This window comes from Schistocerca americana, chromosome 3 (genome assembly GCF_021461395.2).
Source record: "Schistocerca americana isolate TAMUIC-IGC-003095 chromosome 3, iqSchAmer2.1, whole genome shotgun sequence".
In the NCBI taxonomy this organism is placed as follows: domain Eukaryota; kingdom Metazoa; phylum Arthropoda; class Insecta; order Orthoptera; family Acrididae; genus Schistocerca; species Schistocerca americana.
In genome coordinates, this window is record NC_060121.1 from 486,549,594 (window position 1) to 486,575,219 (window position 25,626).

Here is a 25,626-nt window from a genome sequence, read left to right on the forward strand (position 1 = left end):
GGAAGACGTCTAGCAATAGTGAGCCACGTGGACAAGGATGTGGAGATCCCTAAAGCGGGTGGTGGGCATTGAAGTCCCCAACCAGCAAATAGGGGGGTGGAAGCTGATCAAGAAGATGAAGGAGATCAGTTCGTGCCATTGGTGTAGACGATGGAATGTATACCGTACAAAGAGAGAACGTGTATCCAGAAAGGGAAAGACGGACGGCGACAGCTTGGAAGGAAGTGTTTAAGGGGATTGGGTGATAATGGAGAGTATCATGGAGCAGAATCATGAGTCCTCCATGGGCTGGAGTGCCTTCAACTGAGGGGAGGTCATATCGGACGGACTGAAAATGAGGGAGAACAAAGCGGTCATGGGGACGCAGCTTTGTTTCCTGAAGACAGAAGATGACCGGCGAGTAGGATCGTAAGAGGATCGACAATTCCTCCCGATTGGCGCGAATGCCGCGGATATTCCAGTGGATAATGGACATAGGGTGAACAGAAAATGGAGGAACGGCACCAAGGGTGCTGTCAACTCAACGACTGCTCAGAGCTTGCGACCGACAGCATGGAATGGCATTCAGTCGAAGGCAGAAGATCCTGATCCATAGGTTGGTCAGGAGCAGCTCCTGCCACCAACGATCGGCCAGTTGACCGGCCACCAACAGTGCGCCTCGGCGACACAGAAGATGGCCGAGGGCGATTTCCGCCAGGTGGTGCTGTAGATGGGACACGCCTTGGCGGAGAAGGAGAGGAACTGTGTTTCTTCGTAGCCTTCTTGGAGGTATGTTTAGATGAAGGAGGAACCGATGGTTGTGAAGTTGCGGTACGTAAAAACTCTTCACGAGAATGCTCTTTTTTTGTAGACTTGGCGTCTGACTTTTGGGCTCGAGATTTAGCAGAACCCGACGAAGGGTGTGCCATAGAGTGGGCAGGCGAAAGAGGTGAGGTTGAACGGGCGATCTTTGCGCTGGCCGATCTGACGACCGTGGTACTAAATGTGAGGTCGCAAGTCTGCGTGGCCGCCTCCTTTGTTGGCCGAGAAGAAGCAAGGACAGCGCTGTATTTTCCTTTCTGAGGCACGGTGGGCTGTCGACTGGCGAGTAACTTTCGAGCAGCAAAGGTCGACACCTTTTCCTTCACTCTTATTTCCTGGATCAGCTTTTCGTCCTTAAAAACAGGGCAATCTCGAGAGGAAGCAGCGTGGTCACCCATACAGTTGATGCAGCGAGGGGATGGAGGTGGACAAGCACCCTCATGGGCATCCCTGCCACACGTAACACATTTGGCCGGATTGGAACAGGACTGGCTGGTGTGATTAAACCGCTGACATCGATAGCAACGCGTAGGGTTTGGGACATAAGAGCGAACGGAAATTATCTCATAGCCTGCTTTGATTTTTGATGGGAGTTGAACTTTGTCAAAAGTCAAGAAGACAGTGCGGGTTGGAATGATGTTCGAGTCAACCCTTTTCATAACCCGATGAACAGCGGTGACGCCCTGGTCAGACAGGTAGTGCTGAATTTCTTCGTCAGACAATCCATCGAGGGAGCGTGTATAAACGACTCCACGCGAGGAATTTAAGGTACGGTGCGGTTCCACCCGGACAGGGAAGGTGTGGAGCAGAGAAGTACGCAGCAATTTTTGAGCCTGGAGGGCACTGTGTGTTTCTAACAACAGGGTACCATTCCGTAATCTGGAACAAGACTTTACAGGACCCGCAATTGCGTCGACACCTTTCTGAATAATGAAAGGGTTGACCGTGGAAAAGTCGTGACCTTCGTCAGACCGAGAAACAACAAGGAACTGTGGCAACGATGGAAGAACCGTCTGTGGCTGAGACTCAGTGAACTTACGTTTGTGAGCAGACATAGTGGAAGGTGAGGAAACCATTGCGGAAGAATCCCCCATGATTACCGGCGTCTCCGATGGCGCGCTCCTCCCTTGTGGGGGCCCTCACCGAGGGCACACCCGCCTTAGGTGATTGTTCACACCTCAGGTCACACCTCCCGACATACGGACGGAGGGACCAATCGGCACTTTCGGAAGGTATCAGCTCGGGTAATCACCCCTCCCTGGGCCTGGCCTTTACCAGGGGGTACGTACGTGTCCTACCTGTCTACCCGGGGCGGGGAATTACGCGTTACCCCGTCACCGGCTACGCATGGAAGTGCGTGGGTCGGCCTTCAGATACGCACAGGGAGGAAGAAAGAGAAAGGGAAAGGAAAGAAGAGGGGGTCTCAAACGCCGCAGCGGAGAAAAGGGTAAAGAGAAGAGGTAAGGAAAGGAGATGGACAAAGGAAGGAAGAAGACATACAAGCAAGGAAGAAGAAGAATGCGGTACATTTACAAGCGTCCGTCTCCGGACGTAGGCGCAAACCATACTCCCAGAGGGGGAGAAAGTGAAGGAAAGAGCAAGAGGTGAGGGGGGGGGGGTGAAGACAGGGGATGGGGAAGGATGCGGAAAGGGAAGGTATGCAGCCCGGAAAGGAAGGAAGGCCACATTAGCTCGGGGCCCCGTGCTCGCTACGCACGTATCCACAAAAGAGTTGTGGATCCCCTGGGGGGAGAGATTGTGAGTGTGACCTCCCCACAGATAAATATATATAACACTCAGATTTAGTGTAACCTCCCAACAGATGAAAATATAATTTAGTAGAATGTAAGGAGTCTGTACAAGACAGGAGCTGCAATCAGTGTGGTCAAAGAAATTCATAGGTACGAACTAGACCTAGTTGCACTGCACTGCAAGAAATACGATGGGATGATGCTGGCAGCCTTGATGTTGAAAACTGTATTATTCTGTATGGAGCCTGTGAACGAGGTCATCTGTTAGGCACTGGTTTCTGCGTCAGTAAGACTTTGGCCACTAATGCTTCAGAATTCGTTTCAGTCAACCCAAGAATATCTGTTCTAACAATGGACGTAAAGCATATTAAGGCGACCTTTGTGAACTGTCATGCTCCCACGGAGGAGAGAAAAAGTGATGTGAAAGACGAGTTCTTTGTACAGCTAGAGGCATTGATGGACGCTATACAAAATGCACACCTCAGGATCCTCCTTGGTGACATGAATGCCAAGGTTGGGAAAGAACAAATATTCCAAGACGCAACAGGAAGCCACAGTCTACACAACCTAAGCAATGACAGTGGGGTTAGGTTCATCAGCTACGCTACATCATTAGGTTTGTTCATCTCCAGCACAAACTTCCAGTGGAAAAACATACATAAAGCAACCCGGGTGTCACCAGATGGGAGAACTGAAAATCAAATAGAGCATGTAGCCATTGATCTCAGAGCCAAGAGATGGGTGTTAGACGTTAAGACAGCGCGGGGTGCCAAAGGTTGGAGTGATCATTTCCTGGTCAGAGGCCTTTTAAACATACAATGGAAAGGAAGAACGGGGCCTAAGTTAAAAAGAGTGGAAAGGTACCATGTGGAGAAACTGAAAGATGAGGCAACGAAGACCGGATACCGGTTGCAACTTAGTAACCACTTTGAAGCACTCAGTAAAGTGGACGCGAATCGGGATCTTGAACTTATGTGGGGAAACATCCAGAGCTCAGTTAGGGATACAGCGAAGGAAACACTCATGGGAAGGCCTGTGGGCAGGAAGATCTGGTTTGTAAAGGAACGTACAGATGCACTGACAAGGAAAAAGGAAGCCAGGAGCAAGTGGCTGAAGGGGACAAATTTGGCACAGGGCAAAGCACAATTTGAGGAGGTCCGAAAGACGACACAAGCAATTCTGAGAAGAGCAAAGGGGAAATACATAAGGGATATCATCACTGACGCAGAAACAGACTTCAGAGGACAAAAGACTAGGGAAATGTTTCGAAAGGTGAAGTACCTCTGCAAAGGTCACCAGGCCAAGCAGTAACTTGTCAAAGATTCCCATGATAAGATCCTGACGAACGATAGGGACATAGCTGGGAGATGGAAAGAGTACTTTCGACAGCTGTTAAATTGTGATTAACCCGAACTGCAGTTTGATTTCCAGTACCCAATTACAGCCGATGCAGACTATGCCCCACCAACCCTGCATGAGATAAAGACCAGAATCAGACACCTTAAACAGAATAAGAGTCCAGGTGAAGATGGAATACAGGCTGAAATGATCCTGGCAGGAGGGGAGAAACTTGCAGAAAAAATACACCGACTGATATAGGCAATATGGACCAAAGAAGAATTACCAGGAGAATGGAAAACAGCTCTGATCTGTCCAATACATAAGAAGGGCGACAAACTGAAATGTGACAACTATCGAGAAATCGCCCTGCTTAACGCCTGCTGTAAGATCCTGTCCAATTGCCTCATACATAGAATTCAGCCAGTGGTAGAATCGGTGACTGGGGAGTACCTGGGAGGTTTCCGGCCAGGACGTTCAACAGTGGATCACATCTTCAGTCTCCGGCTGCTCACTGAGAAACTGGGTGAATATGGTAAATATTTGCGTATTTTATCCGTAGATTTTAAGAAGGCCTATGATTTCATACATCGCAAGAGCCTGCTCAACTGTTTAAGGGAGTTTGGCATAGCAGAGAAACTCATCAATCTGATTAAGATCTCTCTGAACGAACCGCGTGCAGAGGTGAAGATGGGAAACCACGTAACCGAGGAGTTTAAAATTGTGACAGGCAAGGAGTTGGGCTGTCCCCTATCCTGTTCAACTTTACCCTCGAGAAGACCGTACGCGAGACGTTCCAACAGAACGAAGGGATTGAAATCGAAGGAAAGAGACTGTATGAAACGACACCCTTTGAACAATAATACAAGACTGTCCTTTACCTGACACACAATATTTTTTAGCGCAACGCAATCTGACTTTCAAAAAAATCCCTACGAAAGAATGGCCCTGACTAACATTAACCTATACGTTTCACAAATCACTTACCTCACAAAAATCTTCGCTGCTCAAGCTACTGCAATACAGCGAGCGCCACTACTGCCAGCTAAATAAAAGATTCAAACTACTGAAGGCACTAACTACTGATAGGGATAGTTAGCAAATGAAAGATATTAATAGAGAACAAACAATGTATTTACCTTGATATCATCATATATAAATATAGCAGTTCATGACAAATTTCAAAACTCCGCCATCTCTCTCCCCACATCCACCACTGCTGGCGGCTCCCCTCCAACTGCGCAACGCTACGCGCTGTTCACAGCCAGCTGCCTAACACTACAATGGCGAGTATTACAACAATGCAAAGCAGCCACAGACTGCACACAGCACAGCCAGTGATTTTCATACAGAGGTGGCGTTACCAATAAAAAAAACCTAAACAGCCTACTTACATAGAGAAAACATAAACAGCCTACTTACATAGAGAAAACATAAACAGCCTACTTACATAGCCCCCATGCTCCCCACAAAAAATTTTACAAATTGGTTTGGGCAGTGCCCAATACAGATTTGAAAAAATTTTTCATAATTACAATAACAAAGATATCAAATGCACACACTTATTGATACAACGTTGGTCAAAAGCTAAAATTTTGTCACAGTCCATAAAGACAGTCCTGATCATCCATTACGGTAAAATATAGTGTTTTCTCAAAGTCTGAGCAGTAGAAGAAAATGCACACGGAAGTAGTGGATTTCCATGCAGTCTTGAAGAAGTAGTGTTGTCCTTCCAACGGAAAGACAGTGCTGAGTCTCGACATGCAGACAAGTATTGGGTCACAACAGAGCAAACCCACTGCTGAGTCAGTCGAAGTTTTGATGAATTTTGGTAGGTAGGTCATCGCAGAGCAGACCCACCGTAGTCCTGGTAGAGATTACGATATTGGTGGGCCACCAGAGGTGCAGACCCACTGCAGTCCTTGTAGAAATAATGGTATTGATGGATCATCAAAGATGTAGACCCACTGTAGTCCTTGTAGAGATAATGGTATTGGTGGGCCACCAGAGGTGCAGACCCACTGTAGTCCTTGTAGAGATAATGGTATTGGTGGGCCACCAGAGGTGCAGACCCACTGTAGTCCTTGTAGAGATAATGGTATTGGTGGGCCACCAGAGGTGCAGACCCACTGTAGTCCTTGTAGAGATGGCCAGCAGCCATCTGTTGCGATTGTGCAGGTGCACATTCACCATCGAAGAGTCTTGCGGAGAATATAGCAAGTCCATAAACCACCACTTGTGCACTCACAAAGTTTTTGGAATTGTCCTTAGAACCAGCAATGCTGTTATCCAGTCCCTTGCTGAATTATTAACACACGTGCAAACACTAACAGTCCCTACTTCTCACATATTGTCCATATACTATGACCAACAGAAACGTGTGCAGTGAAATGTAACTTACAAGTTAATAATAAGATGAACTGGTGTCAATTACAATTTTATAAATTTACAACATGAAAATACAATTACAAAGGTACAAAATACATCATTAAAGAACATAATAATACAGATAACATTTGTAGTGCAGGCTTTACAAAAGAATAGAAATAGACATATACATCAGTGTTACAGGAATTATGACATAAGTAAATACATAAAAGATCAGAATAACTTTTGAAACATCAACTTTACACATGAGCATTAAAACAGAACAGAATAAATAATGTCTAAACATCTTTACAAAGAAAATAACATATTATTAATGCCAATTGTATTTGAGGATAACAATATTCCTCATCATAGTGAATGTAACTTAGTATTAGAAGAGAAAAAAGTTCTATGAAACAGTACACAGAGACAGGAAGAAAACAAATACACAAGGGTACACAAACATATAGTGGGATAACACAAAAGGGAAAGGGCAGGGTTTGTTTTCAGTGTAACATTTGGTACTGCAGTCCAACCTAAAACTTCATTCCATAGATCTTTCGTCTTATTTCAAAATTTGTTTCCACCAAAAAAATCCTATCAAAGCATGCTTTCTGTATTTATATGTTCACATATTTCTTATCTCATTTATTTCCAAGAAAATCCTATGTAAACCTGTTGTCCCTAAACCCTACTTTATTGCTCATATCCTCTTTCAAAATACTTTTTTTTTGGCCAAACCATTTTCTTATAGCTTCTCAATGCATTTCTTCCAATTCATCACATCTCGTTCTCTCATATAGCCTACCCCATCTTAAGCTAACTTAAATCTACTGAACTCAGATGCTAAACTAAGGGACGAGGCAATGCAGCAGCACAAAACAATTAACACAAGCAGCAATGACAAAAAATACAGATTGGCAAAGCTAGCAGCAGCAAATGTAATAACTTATATCAAAACATGACATAGCTCAAGCAGAAAAAATATTACACTAAAAATGGCCATGTCTAATACCTATGTCACATCTTAACACTAGAGTGATGCATCACAATTTATTCTACAAAAGAAATTACCAAGTACTTGAAAAGAAAATTATGAATGCAGTTCCTGTGAAGGTAAATGTCGCTTTGTGCTCCCTCATTTTTTTGAAAAAAATTATTATATACTCGATCTGTAGACAGAAAATACACTCCTGGAAATTGAAATAAGAACACCGTGAATTCATTGTCCCAGGAAGGGGAAACTTTATTGACACATTCCTGGGGTCAGATACATCACATGATCACACTGACAGAACCACAGGCACATAGACACAGGCAACAGAGCATGCACAATGTCTGCAATAGTACAGTGTATATCCACCTTTCGCAGCAATGCAGGCTGCTATTCTCCCATGGAGACGATCGTAGAGATGCTGGATGTAGTCCTGTGGAACGGCTTGCCATGCCATTTCCACCTGGCGCCTCAGTTGGACCAGCGTTCGTGCTGGACGTGCAGACCGCGTGAGACGACGCTTCATCCAGTCCCAAACATGCTCAATGGGGGACAGATCCGGAGATCTTGCTGGCCAGGGTAGTTGACTTACACCTTCTAGAGCACGTTGGGTGGCACGGGATACATGCGGACATGCATTGTCGTGTTGGAACAGCAAGTTCCCTTGCCAGTCTAGGAATGGCAGAACGATGGGTTCGATGACAGTTTGGATGTACCGTGCACTATTCAGTGTCCCCTCGACGATCACCAGTGGTGTACGGCCAGTGTAGGAGATCGCTCCCCACACCATGATGCCGGGTGTCGGCCCTGTGTGCCTCGGTCGTATGCAGTCCTGATTGTGGCGCTCACCTGCACGGCGCCAAACACGCATACGACCATCATTGGCACCAAGGCACAAGCGACTCTCATCGCTGAAGACGACACGTCTCCATTCGTCCCTCCATTCACGCCTGTCGCGACACCACTGGAGGCGGGCTGCACGATGTTGGGGCGTGAGCGGAGGACGGCCTAACGGTGTGCGGGACCGTAGCCCAGCTTCATGGAGACGGTTGCGAATGGTCCTCGCCGATACCCCAGGAGCAACAGTGTCCCTAATTTGCTGGGAAGTGGCGGTGCGGTCCCCTACGGCACTGCGTAGGATCCTACGGTCTTGGCGTGCATCCGTGCGTCGCTGCGGTCCGGTCCCAGGTCGACGGGCACGTGCACCTTCCGCCGACCACTGGCGACAACATCGATGTACTGTGGAGACCTCACGCCCCACGTGTTGAGCAATTCGGCGATACGTCCACCCGGCCTCCCGCATGCCCACTATATGCCCTCGCTCAAAGTCCGTCAACTGCACATACGGTTCACGTCCACGCTGTCGCGGCATGCTACCAGTGTTAAAGAATGCGATGGAGCTCCGTATGCCACGGCAAACTGGCTGACACTGACGGCGGCGGTGCACAAATGCTGCGCAGCTAGCGCCATTCGACGGCCAACACCGCGGTTCCTGGTGTGTCCGCTGTGCCGTGCGTGTGATCATTGCTTGTACAGCCCTCTCGCAGTGTCCGGAGCAAGTATGGTGGGTCTGACACACCGGTGTCAATGTGTTCTTTTTTCCATTTCCAGGAGTGTATTTATATTAGTACATCTATAAAATTTTATTTTAACCAATGCTGCAGTGCAGCTAGAAACTAGATATCAAATGAAATAAGCAACTATGTACAAAGCAAAGCGTAAGAACATCGTTCAATAGTCATGTGGCATTTCATAAGTAGTAAAAAAATCTCTCAGCTAGAAAGATAGTAGTCATAGTCAGGTGTGTAGACAAACTATTTCTTGTCATTTCATTAGGCATTTCAGTAAATATCAGAAAGTACGATATGTTTCCAAGTAATTAGCGTGTCGGATTTGCGATGCTTTCTCTAAAGGAATGACAATGGCCAGGATAATGGCCTTCCTTTTTTTTTTTTTCCTTCCTGTGCTCTGAAAGGCACGCGCCAATGGCCCTCTCTCCAGGCGTCCGACACAGCTGGGTGCCCACGACGCATTACGTGCAGGTGGTCACTTAACTTTCTTACGGAAATAATTACGACAGCAGTTTCCGCTACAGTGACAGTCTCACATAAAAATATTTCACAGGTCAAGAATTAGCGTTGCAAATCTGTAGAAAGAAAATCCTATAAATATAAGTGTCCAAATAAAATATTCGTCAGCATTGTGATACAGTCACGCATTTACGCACATTTCATGACTCTTAAAGTACGATTCTTGGTTTCCAACATACTTCTTATTCCTCATATACGGTAGCAACATCTTATTGATCATAAACATATCTCAACAGCATAGTACACATCGTCGTTGTAATAATAACATCATAACACCTCAGTCAAATCTCAAAATCGTCGTAGCTTCCTCCAATAATTTCAAAACCTAAAAAAAAATTCTCTGCTCATTTCAATAGTGTCATCTACCTCAAACGTACTTTAAAATCATGCTCCCTTACCAAATACATCATTCAAAGCTCTCATAGTATCACAATGATTCCGAAAAAATATGAACAGTTTACAAAGTACAGACAAAATACAGTTTCATAAGTGTGAAGTTACCCAACTGTGTATTGCGTAAACATGTGTCACTGATGTAGTAAAAAAATGTTTATCTCTCAGTTAAATGATCAGATAGCTGTGTAATTTATGTGTTAGAGAAATATGGTACCGATGTGTAAAGTTGTATAAGCAAATACCATATTAGCTAGGGTTCCTTGTGGTTGCCACACACATGGTACACAAAGTAAGCGTGTACCCCCCTGAGGATAAATGTAATTATACCCTCAGGTGTTACAGATTACAGCAATGGAATGAAATGTATCACGGAAAACTTTCTTTGTAATTCAAAAATCTTTAAAAGTAAATGTTTTAAGTACAACATTAGTCACTGAAATGCGTGTCCTGTAGCGCTAAATGTGCGTCTTGTTGTAAGATAATCTCTGTGGAAGTGTCATAGTTATCGTCCTCCGAAAGCTAAGTTCTGCAAAAGTCAATGTACTTACCTCATGATAAACAAAAGTGAAATGCTTTATGTACAGATATCTTAGTTATTACGCTTATTGTTGTGGTGATGAACGTACTGTGCTGTAACGTATTGTTGTGCTACGGAAAACCCTGTCTCATTGTAGCTATACTACAAAAGTTACTACTAAAACATGTTTTACTTTCCAGAATAAAACAGAAAAACTGTGCAGATATAAAACAGAAACACCGCAAAAGCAACATTGTATATTGTCACTCATTAGTAGCGTCGTGATAAAATCGTGTAGCTGTCACATAAACTAACCACTGTGTCATCTGGTATCTCACAGAAAGTACTTTAAACCCAGAATGTATTTTCAAGTAAACCAAAATGTTGCATTAAAATCTCATTAGCAGTACCGGTAAATGTTCTAAGTATGTAAGCCTTATTGTCGTTATGTAATCGTGCAACTAACAAGCAAGAATGTACACACACAACAACAGTGTGGCGTCTGTTCACTATAACAATGCATTCGTAATTTCTGTTTAAATAAGTTCTCTTGGTTCTTGATTGGATATTTAACTTCAAACATTGTTGTATATTAACAGATTCTAAGTCTGACAAAGCATACTAGCAATGTAAAGTGAAAAGTTATATGGCAAAGTTAAAAGGCAGACTATCTTTCAATAAACGGTTTTACAAGTGAAATGTGGTGCAATCCTTTACTCTTCTTAGTACGCAGAGTTTCAACTTCAAAGCAATTATCATGTTGTATACGTCGGTAAGGAATGCTAAAATTTGCACAAGGTTAGCGTCTATGTTATTTTTCCCTGAGCCAGCAGGCGCAGGTGGCACGCGTCGTTACTGGGATTAGGAGACCTAACTTCTACAAATTCACCTTGCAGAGAGGGCCCAGCCCAGTTTAAATCCCGCCAGTTCTGATGAAATTCAGGTCTGTCGTTGTGATTATATCGTCTGTCGTCGTGTCGGTAGTTCCTGTAGTTTCTTCCTTGTCGGTTAAGTGGTGGAGAATTTCTCCCTGAATTATCACTGCACGGTGGACCATTGCGTCTGAAGGTATTCTGTCTCCCGTGATAATAATAGTTTTGGTTCCCATATTGTCTGTTTCTCTGATTGTCTCTGTGATAGTCATTACCACGGAGAGGTGATCTTTCCCTGTAATTATTACTACTCTGCCAACGGTTGTCGTACGGGTGGTGTCTATTTTGGTCACGATTTGCGTTGTAAGAATAGACCTGTCGTGTCCAGTTATTGTTTCTGTCGTCACGGAATTGTGACGGATGTGACCTGTAATTGTTGTGTCCTTGTTTTCGCGTTCCGCGATTATCAGTGTCAATTTCTAGTTCTTGTAGCAGTCCCTGAAAAGCTTCAATGTCGTCTTTGCAACGTCCTGCTAAAATAATATGCCGTAAATGTTCAGGTAATTTGATTAAGCAAATGCGGATGAGTTCTGAGGGGCTGTATGGGTTCGACAGGTACTGATTCTTGTGCAACATGTCTTCAAAATATTTCACAAGACTGGAGAATTCAGATTGTTCGAAACGTTTCATCATTATGATGCTATGTTTTAGTTGGTCTTGTGTAGCTTGAGACCAGTACGCTGAGAGGAAGGCATGGTAAAATTCTCCTTCACTGTGACAATCGTGAATGACCGATCGCATTCTTACAGCTGGTTCATTCTCTAAGTAGCCACACATAAATTCTAACCTGTGCTCCAATGACCAGTTGGGAGGAAAACAATGAGAGAATTGATGGAGCCACGCTTGTGGATGAATGTCGTTGGCAGAATTCTTAAACGTTTTGAATTTACGTGTAGTAATGAACAGCTTATAGTCAAAATCATCATGTCGGCGAGTCGCATGTCGGTCATTGTTACGTCGCTTCGGCGGTTCCAACTCAAAAGTCGGTGCACATTGCCAATTTCTTTCATAACTTCCGAAATGCCCTATGTTATTATTTTGTGGCTGTTCCGTATTTCTATGTCCCTCTTCCCTTATTGGGGCGCGAGTGTCCTCTGAAATACGTAATTCTTGTATTACCTGTGTTAGCTGATCTTGTACTTCCCGGATTTCTCTTTGGTGTTGCGTATCAATTTGATTCAGATTTTGTTTCAGTTTCCTAATTTGTTCGCTCTCTTCTGTGTTATTAAAGACTACCGGTTTTGTGTCATTCAGATTATCATCTACCTTCGTAGATAAATTATTTAGCTGATCCGAAAGTTCAACTACTTTCTCTGATAATGAACTAATTTCCTCCATGTGTCTTTCTACTGTGTCCTTTAAGTTTTCCTGAGTTTTTGTAAGTTGCGTAACCGAATCGGTAGATGCAACTGAGTCAATTTTAGCTTGCAAGGTCTCATGATTTTCATGAACAATAATTTGCAGTTCCTTTATGGCTGCTTCGTGATTCTGTAATGCATTTTCATGCCGCGAAAAAATAGGTTGAAAATGCTCACAAATTTGTGTTTTTACGTCGTTACAGACTTTTTGACATTTCGATTCGATTTTATGTAACTCTGTAGTTAAATCTTCACGTGTTTGTTCGAGTGTGGTGTCTAACTTTTGAAGATTTTGTTCCATTGTGTCTAACTTTTGAAGCTTTTGTCCCATTTGTTTCTGATTTTGTTCAAGTGTTGTGTCTAACTTTTGTAGCTTTTGTCCCATTTGTTGCATTAACTGTAATAACAATGCACTGGTGTCTGAAACATGTTCCTCAGTGCTTTTCGGCAGTGAATTTGCACCGGCAACATTCACATTTTGACAAGCGGAAAACGTGTCTTGACTCATTTGGGAAAACGGTGAGGACGCAAAACCTGAATCTACAGTATTTGCAAAATTGTGTCCTGTTATTTCGGATTCCTGAGGCGAGCTGTTGCCGACTGATCGATCGATAATGCTTCCCTCTTCACTAATTGTTTCACTGTCCACGCCATTGTTTGCCGCCCGCTCCATTTCCCTATGCATAATTATCAAATTACTACTTTGAACATCAGTTAATTCATTACTCGGTGGTGCTAACACACTGCTTTCATTTTCAGTCATTTCTCAGTTTACTTTGGAGCCTAGTATTACGTTTTTCACACGCCATTATTGTCACAGTATTTCACACGACAACACAGAAAAGCACAATTTGAAGAGCAAAAATGAGAGAACACATTAACATAACACTGAAAATAATATCTAGTTAATTGCAGCTGCGAAATACTTGGTGCAAATCTACATGCATGCCACAACTGTTTTACTGTACAACAATGAAAGACTGCAATTACAAAGGAGATTTTCTCTACAATTACGCGCTAGAAATAAAATCTACACTAATTACCCAAACTACAACAAAAGATCAGAAGATTCCAGTGAGGTATCCTGGCAGGGTCGCCATATGAAACGTCCCCTTTGAACAATAATACAAGACTGTCCTTTACCTGACACACAATATTTTTTAGCGCAACGCAATCTGACTTTCAAAAAAATCCCTACGAAAGAATGGCCCTGACTAACATTAACCTATACGTTTCACAAATCACTTACCTCACAAAAATCTTCGCTGCTCAAGCTACTGCAATACAGCGAGCGCCACTACTGCCAGCTAAATAAAAGATTCAAACTACTGAAGGCACTAACTACTGATAGGGATAGTTAGCAAATGAAAGATATTAATAGAGAACAAACAATGTATTTACCTTCATATCATCATATATAAATATAGCAGTTCATGACACATTTCAAAACTCCGCCATCTCTCTCCCCACATCCACCACTGCTGGCGGCTCCCCTCCAACTGCGCAACGCTACGCGCTGTTCACAGCCAGCTGCCTAACACTACAATGGCGAGTATTCCAACAATGCAAAGCAGCCACAGGCTGCACACAGCACAGCCAGTGATTTTCATACAGAGGTGGCGTTACCAATAAAAAAAACCTAAACAGCCTACTTACATAGAGAAAACATAAACAGCCTACTTACATAGAGAAAACATAAACAGCCTACTTACAACTGGTATACTTAGCCTATGCAGACGACATCTGTTCACTCTCTAGGTCGGAAAAGGAGTTGGAGCAAATGACCAAAGCACTAAAGGAGGTTGCCAGCAAATTTGGGCTAAACGTAAACGAAGCTAAGACAGAGTACCTCGTTTTGACGCGTGGACATTGTCAGACTGCTGATCATCTACAATCACTGCAGGTTGGGGACCAGTGCTACAAGAGAGTGCAAGAATTCCATAGGGGCACTTTTCACTGAGAACTCGTCATGTGAAGCAGAGATCAGAGCCAGAATACAAGTAGGAAACCGATCTTACCAACTGCTTCGGTCCAGATATCTTCCCAGACAGTTCAAGATTCGACTGTACAAAACCCTGATCCAGCCTATTGCTCTATATGGCTGTGAGACACGGTGTATCCGGAAACAGGACTTCCATAAGCTCCTTGTTTTTTAGAGAAAAGTGCTTCGGAAGGTCTTCGGTCCACTTATGGATGCAGATACAGGGGAATGGAGGGTGAGGTACAACCAAGAGATTGAGGAATTATACCAGCAGCCCAACATAGCAGGAACTGTCAAAGCCAAACGAATGTAGTGGGCCAGCCATGTATCGCGAATGGAGGATCACAGATGGCCTCGGAAGCTCCTGTATTTCACACCTACATTAAAGAGACCGCCAGGGAGACCCAAGAAGCGCTGGAGGGATGGACGCCACGAAGATTTAAACCAAGTGTCAATAGATGTGAACGGATGGCTGATAGCAGCAATGGACAGAATACAGTGGAGGAGGAAACTTGTAGTTGCGTGCGGTCCACTGTGCCTGATCACGTATTAGTAGTAGTAGTAGTAGTAGTAGAATTCACATTCTAGTTAAACCTCCCAACAGTAAAAAATATAATTATCATTCACATTCGGTCTAATCTACCAACAGATAAATTCCGTAACCTACCAATAATAAAATGACTAATCTCTCAATTAAATTGTGGCTCACTTATAACCTGTGAATTCAAACTGGTAAATTTTGGACGTCAGCAGTGCTGCGTCATGGCCCTGAAAATTCATTCAGAATAAATTGAAAAATCTTACCTCAATAAAGTCGCCGGATGACGCGTATATATCTGCTCCTATAAGAAATTTTTCTGGCACAGCCCAGTGCAATGCTGGCCGCTAGTTTTGTCATTTATAAAAAGAAACAACTGATTTTTCTTTACAACAATCGGGATGACCATGAATTGGAGAAATAAGTAAATTCTTTAAATTGAGATGAAGATTGTCAAAAAGTTAATTTTTATAAGAAAGATTATTATTAAGAGATTTTTTAAAAGCATTTACATGAGACTTGACATAACAATAATACATATGCGCAAGGCTGCTTTTACCTTATACTACATCGCTCAGGCACCGCCATCGCTCCCCACGACCGGCCCAGTCAACTCGATACACTAGACTGCTAGCAACTACTCACTCCTACTGCCACACAGTTCCTACTGCAGCCGACACTAATATCTGGTCTGAGATTCTCTTATAGCTTACATATCGTAGGCAGCGCGTGAGCAATCCATCGAAATAACATCTGCTCAAGTGCACTGGCAATAAATTCCTTAGTCATGGACTTCTTACAAGATTTTCATTTTAGTCTGAAGTATTGTGTATGGCCTTCGGCCATGTATTAATTCTTCTTAAATATTACATAAAGGCCTTCAGCCGCATTAAATTAAAAATTTTTAAGATTGATTTTTTTTAAAAAAATCGTTAATATTTGTTCTATCTGAAAATATTTGTAGTCCAGGCCCTAAGCCGTTAGTTGTTCGATGTGTTAAGTGTGGCCTTCAGCCAAGGATTTACATGTAGCACTTTTAATAAGACCTTCAGCCGCGTGTATTCTTTAAAGGAAATACTTTTATAAGAAGGAAGGGGTTTATTTTAAATTGTTCTCTGACTTGTTGTTCAGGGCTTCAGCCATAGTTTCAAATTTGTTTTCGCCTTCAGCCATGCTATAATATTAATTTAATTAGGCTATCGGTCGTTCGGTTGTAAATTTAAAAAGAAATTCCTTGGTTGGAAAAAAAGTTTATTAATGTGCTTTAATTATAGTTCCCTTCAGATCTGTAGTGTAGGCCTTCAGCCGTTAATTATTTCAAGTGCATGTTTTAATTTAAATTTTACCTTCTATTTTTAATTGATTTTGATTTCTAAGCCAGGCCTTCAGCAGTTCTTGTTTTTGGTGTGGTTTTGGGCCTTCAGCCCAGAAAGCATCTCAAACTTTCTTTAACTATGACCTTAGACGTATTGTTAACTGTGATCTTTAAAGCAATGTGTAAATAAGTGGTTCTTAGAAAATTAAAGTTGTGTGTTTGATTGTGCAACTCACAGTAACTGTTTACGACCCCATCCACAATCTTAACCTTATCCTGTCTGCTCTTTGAGTACCTACCAACCAAGTTTAATACACGATTACAGATGTACATAGAGACTGCGCACGTATATAGACATACTAATACAAAATCCATGACCAAGCGATGTGGCGCATTGTGTAGCACACTGGACTCATATTCGGGAGGACGACGGTTCAATTCCGCGTTCAGCCATCCTGATTTAGGTTTCCCGTGATTTCCCTAAACCGCTACAGGCAAATGTCGGGATGGTTTCAAAGGGAACAGCTGTCTTCCTTCACCATCCTTCGCTAATCCAATGAGACTGATGACCTAACTGTCTGGTCTGCTTCCCCAAACAACCCAACCCAAAATCCATGTTTCAGTTGTATTTCTACACTATCCATATCTATCTTGTGATAGAAAATTAACTACTTAAACTGTTTAGAAGTAAAATCGAAATAGCCACAATAAAAAAATACTACTCCGCAGTCTATTTTAAACATTTTTGTCTCAAACGTTTGTTGTTAGTATCTTCCAAGGTAACCAACAATTTCACGTTTTTTAAAAACTCAAAAATCTAAGAGTAGGAAACAATTTTCGTTCAGAAAATTGGATTTACCTGCTTCATTCAGCATGCAAGGAACAAATTCTCAACAACCTGTAATTTTTTTTACGATCAGGTTGAAATTTCACCTGTACCTCCCCTTACCCCTTAATGTGTAAGGTGTGATCTCACAGATCGCTAGTGTTTATTGTTATTGCATAATGATGGGGCAAGACATCACAGCCTTGTCTAGATGTTCTTCCCCGAAGCTGCCGTACTTTCCTTGGCCAATAGTACTTGATGTGATGTGGACCTATACTATTACTGCTTCTTTGTACTAGCGGTCGCTGAAATAGCATCTGGGACTTTGCGTTTTGGATTCAGTAGCCGGATGTTCGCCTGTTGACTTTGAAGATACTGTTTTAAAATGATATGAGGACAATTTAGGAAGTAATGTAGGATTAGGTGGCCGGCCGGGGTGGCCGAGCGGTTCTAGGCGCATCAGTTTGGAACCGTGTGACCTCTCAGGTCGCAGGTTGGAATCCTGCCTCGGGCATTGATGAGTTTGATGTCCTTAGGTTGGTTAGGTTTAATTAGTTCTAAGTTCTAGGGGACTGATGACCTTAGAAGTTGTGAATAATCACAACAAAAAGCTCCTGACATTGCAAGAAAACTTTACATACCAAGAGCCATTGCAATGAAAAATGAGGTGCTCAGTGACCAAATCCATATAAGCAATAACTCTCTGAACATGTCAGCCACAAACACAATTACAGAGACTCGAAATATATGTAGAATAAATAATTACTGAATCTTTCTCTTCCCCTCCCTTCTCTACCCCCCCCCCCCCCCCCCTCCCTCTTCTCACTCTCTCGCCCTCTAACAAAGAACGACACATTTACACACAGCAAAATACACACACACACACACACACACACACACACACACACACACCCATACACACAAAACAAGTGAAAGTACCCAACCACACACAAAACACCAAAAAAAGACAAGAGATGAAGACCAAGCGACAGTTGTCAACACTACACACCGAAAACGCACACATGTTGAACAGAAAATGTAAAGTGCAAATGATGTATGCGATATGTTGAATCAAATGTGGCTGCAAGAGTTTTGGAAATCGCCCAGCTGGAGCATGGAGACTACCGAACACATCTCCAGGACCACACACATGCGCTAACAGCGCTGGAAATCGGAAGAAACATCGGGTGTAATAATACATCACGAAATTCATCCAACAAAAGTTGATTGTAACCTAAAAAAGAGAAAAATATGCCACAACGTTACATAGTAACATATCGTAACTACCACATGATACATTTATTATATGTAAAAAAATAAGCATAAATTACGAGCCACTGAAGATGCTTCACAAATAAAAGAAGCAAAACGCGTATAGCAATAAACAAACTGCCTTCAATGAGTTGCATAGACGGAATATACCTCCACGTATGTCCAAGTCTTCGACCTTCAGCCCGTAGACATGAACTAGAGAGTGCCGACAGTGACAATGGCGTAAATCGGCAGCCACGTTCACGCCGTAACAAGACCATTAGCACAGTGGTAGCGCTAACAATACTGCCGGTTGCGTGGCAGATCAGCGAGGGCGGAGCGGCACACCGGCAGCGGACTAGCAGACGGGGAGCGGAATTCGCTCCAGACACTTGCCATCGGCGGTGATGGGGCCGCAGCGGCCACCATCTGCGCGGCTGAATGGCAGCCACGGCTAGACGCGGCCCGAGGCTATTGATTGCGGCCACAATGGGAGTGCTAATAGGAATGGCAGCCGAGCCGTGGCTGGCGGAATGCGACGCCACAATGGGGACACACTGCGCGGGGCACGCCCGCGAGACGTACTGCGGCACAACAACTGCTCAATCACACGCGATTACGAAAGTTATGAGCCCCACACAGTGCGAGGGCAAGGTGGGTCGTTGTCGGCCTGGCAGTGAAATGCGAGGCTGTGTCAAAACATTCTCAATATACACTGATTAGCCAAAACATTATTACCACTGCCCATCGCAAGATTCAGGGCCGCCTGGTGATGGAACTAAGACGAATGGAGAATCATTCTATGACCATACGGCCCGAAAATGGGGAAATATATGAACGCAAGCGACTTTGAAAAATGACAGATTCTTGAAGCCAGGAGCCGTGTTTCGGAACAGCGAAACTGGCCAGCTGGTCGCATACTACTGTTCTCATACTACAGAGAGTCTATGGAAACTGAATGACTGTGCAACCCTGAATGACTTCATCACAGAAAGATGATTTCGGAGGCTTGCCCTCACTGTAAAGCAGGATAGATGGCTCATCTGTCGACACAGTACAATGCTCAGCTCCTGGAAGACCATCCGTCCTGTGGACGTGGGAGAGCGGCTGTTAATATAATTAATGAAAACGGAACACAAGAACTGTACTTACAAAGTATTTATTACTCCGACGCCCAGTTTCTACATGACAGCTCTGTCATCTTCAGGTCCAGTTTATCGAAACACAACGTACACTGAAGCACCAAAGACACTGGTATAGGCATGATATTTCAAATACAGAGATGTGTAAACAGTGAGAATACAGTTCTGCGGTCGGCAACGTCTACGTAAGACAACAAGTGTCCGGCGCACTTGTTAGATCGTTTACAGCTGCTAGAATTGCAGGTAATCAAGATTTAAGCGCGTTTGAACGTGGTGTTAAAGTCGACGGACGAGCCATGGGACACAGTATATCCGAAGTAGTAGCGATGAAGTTGGTATGTTCCCGTGCGACCATTTCACGAGCGTACCATGGATATCAATAATCGGGTAAACATCAAATCTCCGACATCGCTGCGACCGGAAAAAGATCCTGCAAGAACGGGACCAACGGTGACTGAAGAGAATCGTTCACCGAGACAGATGTGCAACCCTTCCGAGAATTGCTGCCGATTTCAATGCTGGGCCATCAACAAGTGTCAGCGTGAGAACCATTCAACAAAACATCATCGATATGGGCTTTCGGAGCCGACGTTCCACTCGTGTAACCTTGATGACTGCAAGACACATTGCTTTACACCTCCTCTGCGCCCGTCAGCACCGACATTGGACTGTTGATGGTTGGAAACGTGTTACCTGGTTGGACGAGTCTCGTTTCAAATTGTGTCGAGTGGATGAACGTGTACGGATGTGGAGACAACCTCATGAATCCATAGACCCTGCATGTCAGTAGGGGAATAATGCTCAAGCTCGTGGAGGCTCTGTAATGGTGTGTGGCCTGTGCAGTTGGAGTGATATGGGATTTCTTATAGAGACTAGACACGACTGTGACATGACACTTGCTTAAGCATCCTATCAGATCGCCTGAATCCATAATGTCCATTGCGCATTCCGACGGACTTGGGCAGGACGATGCGACACCCAAAAAGTCCAGAATTGCTACAGAATGGCTCCACGAACACTCTTCTGAGTTTAAACACTTCCGCTGGCCACTAGAAATGAGCATTATTGAAAATGTCTGGGATGCCTTGCAACGCGCTGTTCAGAAGAGTTCACCACCCCCTTGTACTTTTACGGATTTGCGGATAGCCCTGGAGGATTCATGATGTCAGGTCAGACATTAGTCAAGTCCATATCACGTCTTGTTGCGGCACTCCTACGTGCTCGAGGGGATTCTAGACGACATTAGGCAGGTGTACCAGGTTTTTTGACCCGTAAGTGTAAATAGTTACAATACCTGTTACTAGGTTGTTAATTTATATATAAAATAAAATATATAGTAACTGCTTTAAGATCATGATGAAAGGGAGAAAAATCAGCCAAGGCGTCTTGTGAGTATACGCCGAATTACATGGAGAATCAGTAAAAGCACATGAACACAGAAACACACACTAAAGAACACACACCGGAAAAATGTATAACAGTAATCTTACATGTGAATATTAGCACACTTTCCAACTTCTTCTTTATATAGTCGCCGCTCCAACTCAATACTCTCGTCATAGAATGCAGCTGCCTGGGCTTTCCACTAATTCTCTACAGCTCGTTGTCTGGGGTAAAATACTGTATTTATAGCTAGCGTCTATTGTGAGCAGTAATGAAACTCAGGGGGAGCCAGTTACGGGCTGTATTGCGGGTGATAAAACATTTCCCATTTCAAACGCTGCAGGAGCATCTTCATTGCCCCTACAGAGAGCGGCAGTGAATTGTCGCGATGAAGGAACTGCATGACAGTTACGTTACGTGGGCTGCATAGAATTAGGTGAAATCTCTGACAGGCGGGAGAAACTATTTTCTAGGCAGTTTTACGTGCTCACTGTGCGCTCGGAACTGAAAATAGCGACGTGGCGCGATCGACGGGCATACTAGAGATACTGCACAACACATATGTGTGAAGATTTATAGGATTTTCACTGTGGTTTCAATTTTGGGTCCGAATGAACCTCACTTTCCGAACAGTCCTCGAAGATACACTGTCAGGAATGAACTATATCCGAGGAGTAAAAGTAACAACCTAATCTATAGCCATGGTTAATATAAACGACCCATGCATTAATGCGAATGCTGGAATATCAGGTACCATGTGCACTAGCTTACGAAGACGTAATAAACGAAAAGCTCGTAATGGTAATGGTAAAAAAACTAAAATATAATGTCCAAGAACCATCCTTTTGTATCTAATCCTCATTTAATAAGTGTCATCCGAAGTAAAAGTGATTAAACGATGTACACACAATGCTAGTGCAAGCACAAATGTCTCTGCACACACCGTTCACCATACAATGTTGAAAATTGTTTTCAGCAGCGGACATCCCCTACGTGTCCTCATCTTGACCCAACATAGTTGCCTTTTGTGACTACAGAGTCCACGGTGTCCTCGGCATTTGACCGTGGATCAATGTAAACACGTCGCTTGGTCAGACCAATCACGTATCTTGCTACACCAGGTCAACGGTCGTGATCACATACGCTTGGTCGATACATTCTCCACTCCACAGGCGCAGGCAAGTGGGGGCAGTATTATGCTAAGCGGGCCACTAACCAGTGCTTCCATGGGTACAGTAATAGTAATCGAAGGCATTACGACCTTGTGGACTACGTTAACATTTTTACGGCCCACCTGCACCCCTTAACGCTTGGTGTTTTCCCCAACAGCGATGGCATAGTCCAGCTGGTTCACTGTACGCTTAATAAAGCTGTAACCGTGCTGCAATGAAACTTTGATTTCTTGGTCACCAGATTCGTCTAATCTGGGACGTTATCGAGTCGCAGCTTCGTGGCCACTAAGCACTGGCATGTAGGTTACGGGAACTGTGCGACCCATATAGAGACGACTGGTGCACATACTTCCTGACCCATGCCAAACAGAATCCCTACTGTATGAGAATCACTACAGAGCAGGTCGCGCTGGGTTTAGCCCACTGGATTTGCGACCGGGAGGACGACGGTTCTAACCCGCGTCGGGCCATCCTGATTTGGGTTTTCCATGATTTCCCCAAATCAGTTCTAGCAAGTGACGACATGGTTCCTTCGAAAGGACACGGCCGATATCCTTCCCTGTTCTTCCCCAATCCCAGCTTATACTCCGTCTCTAAGGACCTCTTTGTGGCCGGCCGGAGTGGCCGAGCGGTTCTAGGCGCTACAGTCTGCAACCGCGCGACCGGTACGGTCGCAGGTTCGAATCCTGCCTCGGGCATGGATGTTTGTGATGTCCTTAGGTTGGTTAGGTTTAAGTAGTTCTAAGTTCTAGGGGACTGATGACCTCAGACGTTAAGTCCCATAGTCCTCAGAGCCATTAGAACCATTTGAACCTCTTTGTGAACGGGACTTTAAGCACTAATCTTGTTCCTCCTTCCTTCCAGGCTTACCACGTACCGTCACCACCGATGTAGTATGTGTCGGATACACCGATCACAAGATTTCTTCCACTTTTCAAACGAATCCTAGAAGTTTTTGATTGTGTTCCTTCCAGCCCTCTCCATTGAATCAATTTCCCATGATTCGGGAAGAGCAAAAAGTCGCAGTTAATTACTTCTTGTGGACACGATATGTGGGGAACAACTGTCATCTCGTTTTAAGCCAAAAAACCCTGAACAATTTAAGTCATAAGCGGCATTACACTGTCGTGGTGAACCACTTCAGTGGGCGTTTGCTCCTCATGTCATGCCTCAAACATCTTAGGACACCGCAGTGGAAGCTTCATCGAACATTTAATAGAGGAGGACGAACTCGTTTTGACACATTAACCTACAGTAACGAAAGTTTCAAAAAAATCCTATAAACGAAATAAAGAACAATAGGAACATTCCCTCGACTTGTCTAGCTTGATTTTGTTGAAGTGGAAAACAGCTATCAATTTCACACATTCATTGAAAGAAAACATTGATGGTCATTGATTTTAGGTTACCAGCAAACTTTCGTGTTATATCGTATGTGATCACCTTGAAGCAGTCGTAACACGTCATTCGCCACAACCCTTCTCATGGTCAGTTACTCAAACGTAATGGCGTTTACGTACACTGTAATGTATTCCACAAAATGGAGAAACAATAAAAAATGTCAACGTGAAAATTTGAAAATAATTCGAGAGATGGGACACATCACATGGACGATAGATAGCAGATGTATGAGAAAGTCATGAAGGGATAGAATTATTTATACTAATGGTCATGTAGCAATCCTGCTACGTCCACTAAGCAACAATCACATCCCCAAACTTCCAAGGCTGTATTTTCTGGAACATACAAGCACCAACTTTATGTCATACTACCAGAAGAAATGAATTACTTTGACAATAAATGAAAATATATTTTCGTTCATCACGCTTATTATTAAAACCAACTTACAGAGAATAAATCATACAGAGCTTTTGCGGCTGGCAGTCTGGAGACGAAAGGGTAACAAGAAAAAGTCTTGACTCATTAGGCCGTTTTTATAAAACATGGGATGACCGAAAATTAAGCGTATATGTGTTTAATTTCACAGATGTAAAGCTTTGCTACATACTCAACGCTCCGATCGTTGACACTACTAACATAGTCATACGTTATAGTACTGTAACTCATTCCCAAGGCGTTGCGGAAATCTTGTGTAGTCTCTATATGTTCTTACAGAAACAGAGCCTTTACTTTCTGAAGATCTTATCATGAGGACTCCAGCTGACAGGCGCCCAGAATAGTGGATATCCTCCGTTGAGATTTGCCAGTTATAGAGATATCTTAAACCAGTAGTGAGTCAGACCGAAAGATCTGTAAGGTTAACATACTTTAGTCACCTCATATGTCATCTCACATTTTGTACGACATACATTTCTTAATTGTTAATATAATGATAAAACTGTCACATACTGCTTCACACCTTTGTTTCAGTTCCGTTACGATTATTTGGTAATTATATATGCTACCTTCGTACTTTTGAAGAGAGTGCAGGATTATTCGATGTCTCGCAGGAACTGAGTGCGTCTGCAGTGGTCGGCAGCGCACGTTTTGTCGCAGAACGCTTTGACGTTTCTCAGCTGCAACGAACGACCCCTTCTAGGAGGTGCTCTGTTCTCGTGGGAAAGCCCCGTCTCTCAAAATGCTGTTCTGGTCTGTTCTTGGCTCTAATCCGTGGCCATAAGCGTGGTACTGCCGGCCACCACAGCATTCCCATTTAAGTACACTGAACATGAAATTTGCATTACTCTGTACACATCAAAAGAAGCCACCTGCTGGCGCTGCCATGGTCGTACGATAAAGTTCGTTGGTTTCCCTTTAATCTAAGGACTGTCCAGTCTGTTCGGTACCAATACCAACCTAATGAATCGAATTATTAAATTCTGTATGGCTTGAGTGGGAATTTTTTGTTGTGTTCCTCTCAATCCAAGTGGATAAAAGCACATTGTCGTTTGCCACATAGGCAACAGCACTCAGTCACTCCTCCAAGAGGAATCTCGGAATTGTAGGCCCACAACATTTTCTGTGTGTTCCTTCCATTTGAAGTTGTTCGTAATTGTAATTCCTAGACATTTAATTGTATTTACGGCCTTTAGATTTGACTGACTTATTGTATAACCGAAGTTTAATGACTTCCTTTTAGCACTCATGTGGATCACCTCGCACATTTCGTTATTTATCGTCAACTGCAAATTTCGGCACCATATAGATGTCTTTTTAAATTGTTTTGCAATTTGTTTGGATCTTCTGATGACTTTATTGGTCTATAAACGACAGCGTCATCTACAAACAACCTAAGACGGTGGCTCAGATTGTCTCCCAAATCGTTTATATAGATAAGGATCACAGCAATGGGCCTTTAATACTACCTTGGAGAACGCCAGAAATCACTTCTGTTTTACCTGATGACCACCCTTCAGTTAATACGAACTGTGACCTCTCTGACGGAAATCGCAAATCCAGTCACATAACTGAGACGATGTTCCATAAGCACGCAGTTTCACTACAAGCCGCTTCTGTTGTACAGTCTCAAAAGCC